General features: G+C 41.2%; 1 long non-coding RNA gene across 1 annotated transcript; it reads left to right on the top strand.

Annotated features, from left to right (window-relative positions):
- The first annotated feature begins 4,243 nt into the window (after nt 1–4,243).
- LOC135228052 (uncharacterized) lies at nt 4,244–8,995 on the top strand. The gene is made up of 2 exons (XR_010318258.1): nt 4,244–5,066; nt 5,746–8,995. It is a non-coding gene; the product is annotated as an uncharacterized LOC135228052 (long non-coding RNA).
- Nucleotides 8,996–13,516: the final 4,521 nt, after the last annotated feature.

Below are 13,516 nucleotides of genomic sequence, written 5' to 3'. Positions count from 1 at the left end.
CAAAAGAATGTTTTCTTCTCAGTTTAAACTGTTTCTCAAGTTCTTACAATAGTGATCTTATACAATATTTGTCCTTTTGCAACTAATTTCACTCAGCATAATGCCTTCCAGGTTCCGCCATGTTATGAAATGTTTCACAGATTCCTCACTGTTCTTTATCAATGGGTAGTATTCCATTATGTGAATATACCATAATTTATCTGTTCATCCGTTGATGGGCACCTTGGTTGCTTCCATGTTTTTGCTATTGTAAACAGTGCTGCAATAAACATGGGTGTGCATATATCTGTTCATGTAAAGGCTCTTACTTCTCTAGGATATATTCCAAGGAATGGTATTGCTGGATCGTATGGTAGTTCTATTTCTATTTCTAGCTTTTTAAGGAAGCGCCAAATCGATTTCCAAAGTGGTTGTACCATTTGACATTCCCACCAGCAGTGTAGAAGTGTTCCAACCTCTCCACAGCCTCTCCAACATTTATTATTTTGTGTTTTTTGGATTAATGCCAGCCTTGTTGGAGTGAGATGAAATCTCATTGTAGTTTTGATCTGCATTTCTCTAATGGCTAGTGATCGTGAACATTTCCTCATGTATCTGTTAGCTACCTGAATATCTTCTTTAGTGAAGTGTCTATTCATATCTTTGGCCCATTTCTTAATTGGGTTATTTGTCTTTTTGCAGTTGAGTTTTTGCAGTATCATGTAGATTTTAGAGATCAGGCGCTGATCAGAAATGTCATAGCTAAAAACTTTTTCCCAGTTTGTAGGTAGCCTTTTTACTCTTTTGGTGAAGTCTTTGGATGAGCATAGGTGTTTGATTTTTAGGAGCTCCCAGTTATCTAGTCTTTCTTCTTCATTCTTTATAATGTTTCATATACCATTTATGCCATGTTTTAGGGCTCCTAACATTGTCCCTGGGAAGTCGGAATCGACTCGACAGCAGTGGGTTGGGTAACGTTGTCCCTATTTTTTCTTCCATGATCTTTATTGTTTTAGATTTTATACTTAGGTCTTTGATCCGTTTTGAGTTCGTTTTCGTGCATGGAGTGACGTATGGGTCTTGTTTCATTTTTTTGCAGAGGGATATCCGGTTATGCCAGCACCATTTGTTAAAAAGACTGTCTTTCCCCCATTTAACTGTTTTGGGGCCTTTGTCAAATATCAACTGCTCATATGTGGGTGGATTCATGTCTGGATTCTCAATTCTGTTCCATTGGTCCATGTATCTGTTGTTGTACCAGTACCAGGCTGTTTTGACTACTGTGGCGGTATAATAGGTTCTAAAATCAGGTAAAGTAAGGCCTCCCACTCTGTTCTTCTTTTTCAGCAATGCCCTATTTATCCAGGGCCTCTTTCTCTTGCTTATGGAGTTGGTGATTTGTTTCTCCATCTCATTAAAGAATGTCATTGGGATTTGGATCGGAATTGCATTAAATGTATAGATCACTTTTGGTAGAATAGACATTTTTATAATGTTAAGTCTTCCTATCCATGGGCAAGGCATGTTCTTCCACTTAGGTAAGTGTCCTCTGGTTTCTTGCAGAAGTGTACTGTAGTTTTCTTTGTATAAGTCTTTTACATCTCTGCTAAGATTTATTCCTAAGTATTTTATCTTCTTGGGAGCTACTGTAAATGGCATTGATTTGGTGATTTCCTCTTCGATGTTCTTTTTGTTGTCGTAGAGGAATCCAACTGATTTTTGTATGTTTATCTTGTATCCTGATGCTCTGCTGAACTCTTCAATTAGTTTCAGTAGTTTTCTGGAGGATTCCTTAGGGTTTTCTGTGTATAAGATCATGTCATCTGCAAATATACTTTTACTTCTTTCTTGCCAATGTGGATGCCTAATTGCTCTGGCTACGACTTCCATGGTTTTTGTTTTTTTTATAAGTGCCAAGAAATTTGGAAGACAGCTACCTGGTCAATCAGCTGGAAGAGATCCATATTTGTGCTCATTCCAAAGAAAGGTGATCCAACAGAATGCAGAAATTACCGAACAATATCAGTAATATCACAAGTAAAATTTTCCTGAATTCAAAAATGGTTGCAGCAGTACATTGACAAGGAACTACCAGAAAGTCAAGCCAGATTCAGAAGAGGACGTGGAATGAGGGATATCGTTGCTGATGTCAGATGGATCTTGGTTGAAAGAGAGAATACCAGAAAGATGGTTACCTGTGTTTTGTTGACCATGCATAAGCATTCGACTCTGTGGATCATGACAAACTATGGATAACATTGCGAACAATGGGAGTTCCAGAACAGTTAATTGTGCTCATGAGGAACCTGTACATAGATCAAGAGGCAGTCGTTCCAACAGAACAAGGGGATACTGCGAGGTTTAAAATCAGGGAAGGTGTGAGCCAGGGTTATATGCTTTGACTGTATTTTTTCATTCTGTATGCTGAGCAAATAACCCGAGAAGCTGGACTGTATGAAGAAGAATGGGGCATCAGGATTGGAGGAGGACTCATTAACAATGTGTGATATCAGATGACACAACCTTGCTTGCTGAAAGTGAAGAGGACTTGCAGAACTTACTGATGAAGATCAAAGACCAAAGCCTTCAGTATGGATTACACCTCAACATAAAGGACACAGAAATCCTCACAATCAGACCAATAAGCAACATCATGATAAACAGAGAAAAGATTGAGATTGTTAAGGATTTCATTTTACTTGGCTCAACAATCAATACTTACGGAAGCAGCATTCAAGAAATCAAACGAAGAATTGCAATTGTTAAATCTGCTGCAAAAGACCTCTTCAGAGTGTTAAAAAGCAAAGATGTCACTTTGAGGACTAAGGTGCACCTGACCCACGCCGTGGTATTTTCAGTTGTCTCATATACATGCACAAGCTGGGCAACGAATAAGGAAGACCAGAGAAGAATTGATGCCTTTTCATCATGGTGTTGGCAAAAAATACTGAGTATACAATGAACTGCCAGAAAAGCAAACAAATCTCTGTTGGAAGAAGTACAGCCAGATTGCTCCTTGGAAGCGAGGATGGGGAGACTTTGTCTCATGTACTTTGGACATGTTATCAGGAGGGACCAGTTCCTGGAAAAGGACATCATGCTTGGTAAAGTAGAGGGTCAGTGAAAAAAAGGAAGACCTTCAGCAAGATGGATTGACACAGTGGCTGCAACGATGGGCTCGAACATGGCAACTATTGGTGAGGATGGCACAGGACCGGGCAGTATTTCATTCTGTTGTTCCTGGGGTTGCTATGAGTCGGACCTGACTCGACAGGACCTAACAACAACATAAGTGTAAAAGACACGCTGGGTTTCAAAGACTTGTTAGGAAAGAGAAAAAATGTAAAATATCTCATTTGGAATTTTTTAAAAATATTGATTACAGGTTTGTGGTGAAATGAGTTCCTTTAACGTGGCCTTTTGCCTTGGTTCTTTGGAAAAACAGCTTGAGAGATTTTTCCCCTAAACCCTGAGGAGTTATCTTTGCCCTAGTTTTCTATCCCAGGGCAGTTGTTACTTTTGTCCAAGTCGATTGACATTTTCTGGGCAAGCTGTAAACAACTTGGTTTGATACTTTTTGTTTGGTCCTGGGCAGCACCCTGCCCTGTGATTGGTATGCATCTTGCAGGAATTGGTCAGTAGACTATGGAAATGAAGTGCCTGTGGTCTATGGAGAGGGGATTGGTCAATTCATAGCCCCTCGCCCCCCACTGGGAGGGGCCTCGCCTTCAGTTGACAAGGAGTTGTATATATAAGCAGTTGCTCTGTGATAGAGCCATTTTGTGTCGTCTTTCTCATTATGTTCTTGTAACTCCCACCCAAGTGATTGCGGTGTACTGTGCAAATAAGATAATTGTGGCCCAACAAAGGGAGTGGTCATGTTTGCCATCCCACTAGGCTTAAAATGAGCCATCCCAGAGGATAGACGAGAGAATCTCACCAACACCATGGAAGAAGAGCCAAGAGCGTGGCACATTCTTTGAACCTGAGATCCCTGTGCAAAGACCCTCCTAGACCCAGGAGACAGACAGAGAAAGGGCTGTAACACTGAAGATGGCAAGATGGCGAGAATCAGCGGCAGAGATACAGCAGCAGCAAAGGCAGCAGAGCCAGGAGACTGGCAGGAGGCAGCATGGTGAGCTTTCCGGCCCATGGAGTAAGGTGCCTCAGGGCACTTGGTAGAGCTAGGTCTGCTGACCCATGGAGCCAGAGTCGAACGCTTCAGGCTGAAGCTTACTGGCAGGGTGAGGTGCCTCGGGGCACTTATTGGCAGAGCTAAAAGAGCTTTATAACACTTGCCCAAGCAGGGCAGAGGCCGAGGGGCCAGAGAGAGGCATGTTTGCAGGCATGGCTGGGAAGAGGCTGTTCCGATGGAAGAACTGTGTCCTGAGCATTCCTGAGCCGGTTGTAACCTATTATTTCCCTAATAAAGCTCGTAATCCTGATCACTGTCTACGAGTTCTGTGTGACTGTTGCAGTGAATTATCTAACTCAGCGGAGAAGTAGAGAGTGCTGTGGGAGAGCCATTTGGTATTAGAATTGGTAAAGATAGCAGAGGAAGGAGGCATGTTTGAACACTGCCTCATAGAAATCAACCTTGGGCTGTTGATCTTGATTCTCCTTCCCCCTCATGAAGTTAGAGGAAGTTAAATGCCACCCGCATGCTATTTTTATAGTAAACAACCCCACAGAGGGTTTCAGATAGAAAGAAGCAAGAAAAGCAGCAAGAAGAGAGAAGAAGCAGAGAGAGAGAGGAGGCAAAGAACCTCTAAAAGAGCTGTAACATGGGTCAAGGGCTGTGACACTGAAGACAGCAAGAGGCCCAGAAAGGGCCCAGTGGCAGAGCTGGTGGCAACGGGCCTGGGTGAGATCCAGCAACAGTCAGTGGTGACAGATGGCAAGGTCAAGAGGAGGCCTGTCCTTGGGGGGCCGAGAGGAGGCCTGCATGATTGAGAGGAGCCCAGAGAGCTGTTGTACACTGAAGAAGGGAGGCTTTGCCTTACATGGTTCCTGAATCCTGATCCTGTGTTGTAGCCTGTTAATCCTGATTCCACATTGTACCCTGTTCCTTCATAAACCACTTAACTGTAAGTATGGCCTGTGAGGGTGGTTTTTTTTTTTTTTTGCCCTGAGAAACTATTTTTTAAACGTTTTTCTATTGTGCATTAGATGAAAGTTTACAGAGCAAATTCATTTCCCATTCAATAGCTTGTACTTAAAGTGTTCCATAACATTGGTTTCATTCCCCACGATGTGTCAACACTCTCCCCATTTCCATCCTAGCTTTCCTGTTTCCTTTTGTCCCAATTATCTATCCCTTCCTGCCTTCTCATCTTTGCTTTTGGGCAAATCTTGTCCTTTTGATCTCATATAATTTATTGTTCTAAGGAGAACATTCTTCTTGGGTGTTATTGTTTACTTTATGGGGCTGTCTATGGTTTGGCTGAAAGGTGGTCTCCAGAAATGGCTTCAGTTCTAGTTTAGAAGGGTGTCTTAGTGCCATAGTCTTAGGGGTTCCTCCAGTCTCTGTCAGACCAGTAAGTCTGGTGTCGTTTGTGAATTTGATTTTCTGCTCCACAACTTCTGTCCTGCTCCGTCTGGGACCCTGTGTTGTCATCACGGTCAGAGCGATTGGTAGTGGCAGCTGGGCAGCATCTAGTTCCTCTGATCTTAGAGTCATGTAGGCTGTAGTTCATGTGGCCCAGCAGTCCTTTGGACTGTTTGCTCCCCTGAGTCTTTGATTTTCTTCACTCTCCTTTGCCCCAGGTGGTAAGAGACCAATAGATGTATCCTTGATGGCCATTCAAAAGCTTTTAAGACCCCAGACGCCACTCATCAAAGTAGGATGCAGCACTTTATGGACTATGTTGTGCCAGTTGATGTAGATGACCCCTGAGTAGTCTGTGAGTTCTGTGTGGCCATTGCAATGGATTATTGAAGCCAGAAGAGAAGTAGAGAATGCTGTGGAAGGGACAGCTGGTGTCAGAATTGGTAAAAAGTTTGGAGGATGGAGGTATGTCTGACCTCCACCTCATGGGAATCAGCTTTGGGTTGATCCTGGTCATTATCCTCCCTGAAGTTAGACAGGTTCTGATGCTACTACTACTACCATTTTACGAGGTCAAAATGAAAATATTTTTGATATATTGGGTTAGATAAAATACATTATTAAACCATCTAAGACACAACAATTGGTCTCTATTCACCTGGAACAACACAGGAAAAAGGAGAGTCAAGAGTAGGAGGGGGTTATGGAATGTGTGGCTACCCGCCTCCAGGAAAAACTGCCTCTTTTGCCACGAGACCAGAAGAACTGGATGGAGCCCAGCTACCATTACTGACCATTTTGATTGAAGATTTCATAGAAAAAGCCTGATCAAAAAGGGGAAAATGCAGAACATAATTTCAAATTTTCATGGACTGTGGACTTTCTGGAGCCATGGAGGCGGATGAACCCCTAAAACAGTTGCCTGGAGATAATATTTGAACCTTGACCCAGAAATATCCCCTGAGCCCTTTTTAAAACCAAAAAATAGTTCAGCTTAACTAGTAAAAAAGGTCTGCCTTTAGCATTGTGCTGTTTTAAGAGCTATCCATGTGGGATCAAATTGACAACAGCAACTTGCAAGATTGGATGGAAACCTTAGGGGACAGTGAGTTTATGTTAATGGGGGAGGGACAACTCAGAAAAGGAGGGTAAGAATGGCTGCACAACTAGAAGAATGTAATCAGTGTCACTAAATGGTACATGTTAGAAACTGTTGAATTGGTGTATGTTTTGCTGTGTATATTCTCAACAGCAACAAAATAAATAAAATTTAAAGAAAAAAAAACATTATTAAAGTTAATTTCGTCTGGTTTTTGTTACCTTTTTCAATGTGACTACCAGAAAATTTTAAATTACACATGTGGAACAGGACTTCCGGAATGGTGGAGCGAGGAGCTCAGCAAATCTTCTCCCAAAAGAGCGAGGCTCAAACTGGATAAAGTTGTTAAAACTAACCATTTTAGGACTCTGGAAACGAACTGAAGGCATCCAACATTTGATAAGCATTTATTTAAAAAAAAATCAAGAACAGGACTACTGAATCTCAGTATAAGCATAAACAGTGGGAGTCTGTGGAGTTTAAATGTGGGGTTACTTTTATTTTCTCCCACTCCGTGGTGGTTCTACCAGAGCCAGGTAGACTGAGAAAATCTGAAGTTCTGCTGACACTGGAAGGGGTTGAATTGATTGGAGGGGAAGGGGATACCCAAGAGGTGTTTGTCAAAAACAAGAGCAGTCTCTGCGGCAAACAGCTGGGCAAGACCAACATGGCAGCTATCTGAGTCCATGATACTGGTGGGAGCAAGCAATAGTTCAGTCAGAAATTTAGTAAGGAAATTCAGTCAATAATACAGTCATAATGGGCCTTGATAAAGCTCCCAGATGTCCTTGGTGGTCTTCAAGGCACGTGCACAGAGAGGCCCCAGCTATACACTCATCCCCGGCTGAATATGAGGCTTTGTGCCAGCAGAAAGTAAAAGCCAGGGCCAACTTGTAAACTGCCTGAACTCTGAATGCATTTCCCAAGTCATATACAGAGTGACCCATATACTCATTTACAGAGAAGGTGGAAGCTTTACTGGTTCAAGATTTTTAAGCACAATCTCTGGCCAATAATTGGCTGGCCACTAAGCTATACTGATCCAGGGGAAAGCCTTAGGAAACCAGGCTTAAATATAAAAAATGAATTTAAAAAATATTGGAACAGAGACATCAGTGGCCACACACTGTATGCGAAACAGACTCTACAGAATTAGTCCAGGCAAGAAACTAAAATAAAAAACCAGCATCAACAACACCACCTATGGAAAGGGAAGAGGTACAGAATCCAGTGCTTCTACTATGCCGTTGTTGTTAGGTGCCGTCGAATCGGTTCCAACTCATAGCGACCCTATGCACAATAGAACGAAACACTGCCTGGTCCTGAGCCACCCTCACAATCGTTGTTATGCTTGAGCTCATTGTTGCAACCACTGTCAATCCACCTCGTTGAGTGTCTTCCTCTTTTCTGCTGACCCTGTACTCTGCCAAGCATGATGTCCTTCTCCAGGGACTAATCCCTCCTGACAACATGTCCAAAGTATGTACGATGGAGTCTCTCTGTCCTTGCTTCTAAGGAGCATTCTGGTTGTACTTCCTCTAAGACAGATTTGTTCGTTCTTTTGGCAGTCCATGTTATATTCAATATTCTTCGCCAACACCACAATTCAAAGGCGTCAATTCTTCTCTGGTCTTCCTTATTCATTGTCCAGCTTTCACATGCATATGATGTGATTGAAAATACCATGGCTTGGGTCAGGTGCACCTTAGTCTTCAAGGTGACATCTTTGGTCTTCAACACTTTAGAGAGGTCCTTTGCAGCAGATTTACCCAATGCAATGTGTCTTTTGATTTCTTGACTGCTGCTTCCATGGCTGTTGATTGTGGATCCAAGTGAAATGAAATCCTTGACAACTTCTATCTTTTCTCCATTTATCATGATGTTGCTCATTGGCCCAGTTGTGAGGAATTTTGTTTTCTACTATATGTTACTAAAATTGTCCAGTATTCAAGGAAAAATTATGAGACATGCAAAGAAACAAGAAAGTGTAGGCCATGCACAGGGGAAAAGCAGTTAATAGAAACTGTCTCTGAGGTGACCCAAGTGTTGGGCTTAGCAGACAAGGACTTCAAAGCAGCTACCAGAGATGTATTCAAAGAACTAAAAGAAACAATGTTATAATGAATATTTTGTAAGTATGATGACCATGACTCATCAAAAACAAATTTCTAATAGAGAAATGATTTTTTTAAAAAAAAGCCAAATGGAAATTTGAGAGTTGAACAGTATAATAACTAAAATGAAAAACTCAGTAGAGGGGTTCAATGGCAGATATGAGCTGACAGAATCAGTGAACTTGAAGATAGATCAATAAAGATATCCAATCAGAAGATTAAAAAAAAAAAAGGATAGGAAAAATGAGCAGAACCTCGGAGACCTGTGGAACACTATCAAATGTGCTAACATACGTATAACAGGAGCCCCAGAGGAAAGGAAAGAGAAAAAGGAGCAGAAAAAAAACATTTAAAGGAACTTTCTGAATTTGCTAAGAAACATTATATATACAAGAAGCTCAGTAAACTCGAAATAAAACAAACCCAAAGAGATTCATCATAGTCAAATTGTTGAAAGACAAAATCTTGAAATCAGCAAGAAAAAAAAATCAGGCCAAATAAAAAAGAAGGACTTCTACCTCAAACCTTATGCAAAAATTAACTCAAAATGATTCACAAACTTAAATGTAAAACTATAAAATTTTTAGAAAAAACATAGGATATTTTTGAAACCTACAAGATGAATGAAGAATTTTTTGGATTTGACACCAAAAGCACGATCCATAAAAGAACAAATTGATAAATTGGACCTCCCCCCCAAAAAACAAAAAAACTGTTGCTGTTGAGTCAATTTCAACTCATAGTGACCCTATAGGACAGAGTAGAATGTTCCCATAGGGTTTTCATGGAACAGCTGGTGGATTTGAACTGATGGCCTTTTGGTTAGCAGCCAAGCACTTAACCACTGTACCACCAAGGCTTCAAACTGGACCTCATCAAAATTAAAATCTTTTGCCATGTGAAAGACCCTGAGAAAAAGATGAAAAGACAAGCTACAGACTAGGAAAAAATATTTTCACACTGTGTATCCAAGAAAGGCCTTGAATCTAGAAAATATTAAAAATTGTCAAAAATCAACAATAGAAATGACTCCAGAGATATTCATATCAGACAAAGTAGGCCTTAAAACAAAAATGTTACTACACATAAAGACCACCACGTGTCTGTCAGTTTGTCGTTCTATACAGGCTTTTGTGTTGAAAATGAAGAAACTGAAGATTTTTACCAACTTCTGCAGTCTGAAATTGATCAAATGTGCAATCAAGATGCATTAAAAATTGCTGGCAATTGGAATGTGAAAGCTGGAGGCAAAGAAGGATTGGTAGTTGGAAAGTATGGCCTTGGTGATAGAATTTCCTCATCTTTGACATTAGTGGTTGGTGCATAAATTTGAATAGTAGTCATATTAACTGGTCTTCCTTGTAGGCAGGTGGATATTATCCTATCACTGACAGCATTGTACTTCAGGATAGATCTTGAAATGTTCTTTTTTAAGATGAACATGATGCCATTCCTCTTCAATTTGTCATTCCTGGCACAGTAGACCGTATGGTTGTCTGGTTCGAAATGGCCAGTAACAGTCCATTTCAACTCACTGATACCTAGGATATCGATGTTTATGCATTCCATTTCATTTTTGACAGCTTCCAATTTTCCTAGATTCATACTTCGTACATTCCACGTTCAGATTATTAATGGATACTTCAGCTGTTCTCATTTTGAGTCATGCCACATCAGCAAATGAAGGTCCCGAAAGCTTGACTCCATCCACATCATTAAGGTCCACTCTACTTTGAGGAGGCAGTTCTTCCCCAGTGGTATTTTGAGCGCCTTCTAAACTGTGGGGCTCATCTTCAGGCGCTGTATCAGACAATGCTCTGCTGCTATTCATCAGATTTTCACTGGCCAATTTTTTCAGAAGTAGACCATCAGGTCCTTCTTTCTAGTCTGTCTTAGTCTGGAAGCTCCACTGAAACCTGTCCATGGGAGACCCTGCTGGTATTTGAAATACTGGTGACATAGTTTCCAGCATCACAGCAGCATTCAAGCCCCCACAGTACAAGAAACTACAGATGCATGGTGGAGAACAACTGGATAGGCACATGCAAAGGAATCAGGTTGGACCCCTACTACAAATAATAAACAAAAACTAACTCAAAATCGATCAAAGACCTAAATGGGAGAGCTAAAACTAGAAGTTTTGCTCCCACGTTTTCTAGATATGTTACAGTTTTGATCTAGAAACATTATAGTCTATGATCCATTTCAAATTAACGTTTGTGCATGGTGTGAGACAGAATGCTGAGGTTCATTTCCCCATATGTATATCTAGTTATTCTAGCACATTTGTTTAAAGGACTGTCTTTTCCCTCATAAAGTATCTCAGGTAGCTTTTGAAAAAATAAACCATGTATGTGTGGGTCCATCTCCGGATTCTCTGTTCAGTTTCATGATCTATCTGTCTATCTTTGCACCATACTGGCTTGATTAATACAACCCTGTGGTAAGTCTTTTCCTTCTTTCCTGTCTTTTCAATGACCTCTTGCTTTCTTCATGTATGATGTCCTTAATGTCATTCCACAACTCGTCTGGTCTTCGGTCACTAGTGTTCAGTGTGTCAAATCTCTTCTTGAGATGGTCTCTAAATTCAGGAGGGATATACTCAAGGTCATATTTTGGCCTTCATGGACTTGCTCTGGTTTTCTTCAGTTTCAGCTTGAACTTGCATATGAGCAATTGATGGTCTGTTCCACAGTTGGCCCCTGGCCTTGTTCTGACTGATGATATTGAGCTTTTTCCATCGCCTCTTTCCAGAGATGTAGTCAGTTTGATTCCTCTATGTTCCATCTGGCGAGGTCCGTGTGTATACCCACTGCTCTCGAGTTGATTCTGACTCATAGTGACCCTATAGGACAGAGTAGAGCTGCCCCGTAGTTTCCAAGGAGCACTTGGCGGATTCGAACTGCTGACCTTTTGGTTAGCAGCTGTAGCACTTAACCACTACGCCACCAGGCTTTCCAGAACCCACTGCCATTGAGTCAATTCTGACTCATAGCAACCCTATAGGACAAAGTAGAACTGCCCCACAGAGTTTCCAAGGAGCGCCTGGTGGATTCAAACAGCTGATCTCTTGCCTAGCAGCCGTAGTACTTAACCACTGCACCACCAGGGTTTCCTTTTCTATGTGCATAGTCACCGTTTATGTTGATGAAAGAAGGTATTTGCAGTGAAGAAGTTGTTGGTCTTGCAAAATTCTACCATTCGATCTCCAGCATTGTTTCTATCACCAAGGTCATAGTTTCCAACTACTGATCCTTCTTCGTTTCCAACTTTCGCATGCCAATCACCAGTAATTATCAATGCATCTTGATTGCATGTTTGACCAATTTGAGACTGCAGCAGCTGATAAAAATCTTCAGTTTCTTCGTCTTTGGCCTTAGTGGTTGGTGCGTAAATTTGAATAATAGTGGTATTAACTGCTCTTCCTTGTAGGCATATGGGTATTATCCTATCACTGTTGTACTTCAGGATAGATCTTGAAATGTTCTTTTTGACAATTAATGCAACACTGTTCCTCTTCAAGTTGTCATTCTCAGCATAGTAGACTATATGATTGTCTGATTCAAAATGGCCAATACAAGTCCATTTCAGCGCACTAATGCTTAGTTATGTTTATGGCTTCCATTTCGTTTTTGATGAGTTCCAATTTTCCTAGATTTGTACTTTGTACATTCCAGGTTCCAATTATTAATGGATGTTTGCAGCTGTTTCTTCTCATTTTGAGTCGTGCCACATCAGCAAATGAAGGTCCCGAATGCTTTACTCCATCCACGTCATTAAGGTCGACTCTACTTTGAGGACGCAGCTCTTTGCCAGTCATCTTTTGAGTGCCTTCCAACCTGGGGGGCTCATCTTCCAGCACTATATCAGACAATGTTCTGCTGCTATTCGTAAGGTTTTCACTGGTTAATGCTTTTCAGATGTAGACTGCAAGGTCCTTCTTCCTAGTCTGTATTAGTCTGGCAGCTCAACTGAAACCTGCCCTCCATGGGTGACCCTGCTGGTATCTGAATACCAGTGGCACAGCTTCCAGCATCACAGCAACATGCAAGCCCCCACAGTATGACAAACTGACAGACACGTGGAGGAAGAAGGATTGGTAGTTGGAAAATATGGCCTTGGTGATAGAAATGATGCCAGAGATCGCATGATAGAATTTTGCAAGACCAATGACTTCTTCATTGCATATACCTTTTTTCACCAACATAAACAGCATCTATACACATGGACCTCGCCAGATGGAATGCGCCGGAATCAAATCGACTACATCTGTGGAAAGAGACGATAGAAAAGCTCAATATCATCAGTCAGAACAAGGCCAGGGGCCGACTGCAGAGCAGACTATCAATTGCTCATATGCAAGTTCAGGTTGAAACTGAAGAAAATTAGAACAAGTCCACGAGAGCCAAAGTGCAACAACCTTGAGTATATCCCACCTGAGTTTAGAGACCATCTCAAGAATAGATGTGATACGTTGAACACTAATGACTGAAGACCAGAAGAGTTGTGGAATAACATCAAGGATGTCATACATGAAGAAAGCAAGAGGTCATTAAAAAGACAAGAAAAAAGAAAAGACCAAAATGGATGTGAGAAGAGATTCTGAAACTTGCTTTTGAATGTCTAGTAGCTAAGGCAAAAGGAAGAAAGGATGAAGTAAAAGAACTGAACAGAAGATTTTAAAGTGTGGCTTGAAAAGACAAAGTAAAGGATTATGATGATATGTGCAAAGAGCTGGAGATAGAAAACCAAAAATCAAGAACACGCTCGGCATTC

This window comes from Loxodonta africana, chromosome 18 (genome assembly GCF_030014295.1).
Source record: "Loxodonta africana isolate mLoxAfr1 chromosome 18, mLoxAfr1.hap2, whole genome shotgun sequence".
Lineage (NCBI taxonomy): Eukaryota > Metazoa > Chordata > Mammalia > Proboscidea > Elephantidae > Loxodonta > Loxodonta africana.
Note: the sequence above shows the minus strand (reverse complement) of the source record. Positions and strands in the feature narration are given on the sequence as shown.